Here is a 1435-nt window from a genome sequence, read left to right as displayed (position 1 = left end):
CCTGTCTGGATGCTCACCTTCCTGGTCCTGGATAGAAGTGGGAGGACCTTGGACTTCCCGCAGGGCAGGGAACCTGGACTGCTCATCATTCTCGAGAGGGAGGGGGAATAGAGTGGGGGGAGGGGGGAGGAGAGTGGGGGAAGGAGGAGATGTGTGGGAGGAGGGGAGAGAAATGGGAAACGGGGAGGAGGCGGTAATTTTTCAAATAAATAAATAAATAAAAGAAATCTGGGCATGACCATGTACATGACTATAACATCAGCGCTGTGGAGGGCAGAGACAGGAGAAACCAGCCACTCAGCTCCATGATCAGTGGAAGACCCTGCTCAAAGGAATAAGAATGACAGTGACAGATCAGGACACCAGTGTTCTCTTCGGGCATTCACCCACACAGGAAAGCATGCTCTCACACACGTGATGTGAGCATATACCACATACATATGTGCACCATTCACACACAATGTAATTTTTGGTTTACAGTGTAAAAAGCAACTATTACAATTCTGATTCACATTAAGTTTCAGGCAAGAAGATAAGACAATGGAAAGAAAGAAGGGAATAAGTATTAGAAGGGTAAAAGGAAGGATTGGACTTCCCCAAAGTGGAGGGAGCCAGAAAGTTAAGGCTGTTACCCAAGAGTGCCTCAGGGATTCACACTCTGAATTTTTGTTGATTCACCCATTTATGTTGTCCGGTTTCTCTCTGTGTATATAAGCTAATAATTCTAAAAGTTCAAAAGGTGAATAAGTGCACTAAGGTGAAATAGGCAATACAAGATGGTCTATCTGTGCCGTTTCATCCTTATCCCACGTAGCAGGAGCACTCTCCAACATGCTGCTAGGATTTTGAAACCAAATCAGCATTTGTCCATACATGCAACTGATGAAGCCTACTCCTCAAGCCTACTTCAACAAAATTAGTCACAAAAGAATGCTGCCGCTGATAAACAGAGGGTCTGCCAACTCAATTTTGAGCTGTTTTGTTACTTACAGCCTCTATAAAGCCTCCTCCCCTCTCACCTACATGTGACGTCACCTTACCTGCTCCCTTTATATTTTGTATTGGATTATTCCTTTTGTATCTGGGGTGTCTCTTGTGATAACAAAACACCCTGAGAACAGTGGCTCAGAGAAGAAAAGGTCTATTTTAACTCGCTGTTGCAGGTGCAGCCAGCCCATTGGTGTGAAGTCAAGGCAATAGGAACTTCAAGGTAGCTGGTCCCATCACATCCACAGCCAGGGGGAAAGGAACAATGAATGTTCTTGGGCAGCCAGCTTCTTCCTTGTTCTGTAGTCCTGGACTCAAGCCCAGGGAATGGTGCCACCCTTGTTTAGGGTGAGTCTTACCTCTTCATTAAACAATCAAGAAAATCACTAGAAGCTAATCTAATCTAAATAATCCCAATGGGTGTACCTGAAGTTTTGCCTCATAGGTG

Source organism: Alexandromys fortis, unplaced genomic scaffold, assembly GCF_014885135.2.
Source record: "Alexandromys fortis isolate MF-2015 unplaced genomic scaffold, M_Fortis_MF-2015_v1.1 scaffold_85, whole genome shotgun sequence".
Taxonomy (NCBI): domain Eukaryota; kingdom Metazoa; phylum Chordata; class Mammalia; order Rodentia; family Cricetidae; genus Alexandromys; species Alexandromys fortis.
Note: the sequence above shows the minus strand (reverse complement) of the source record.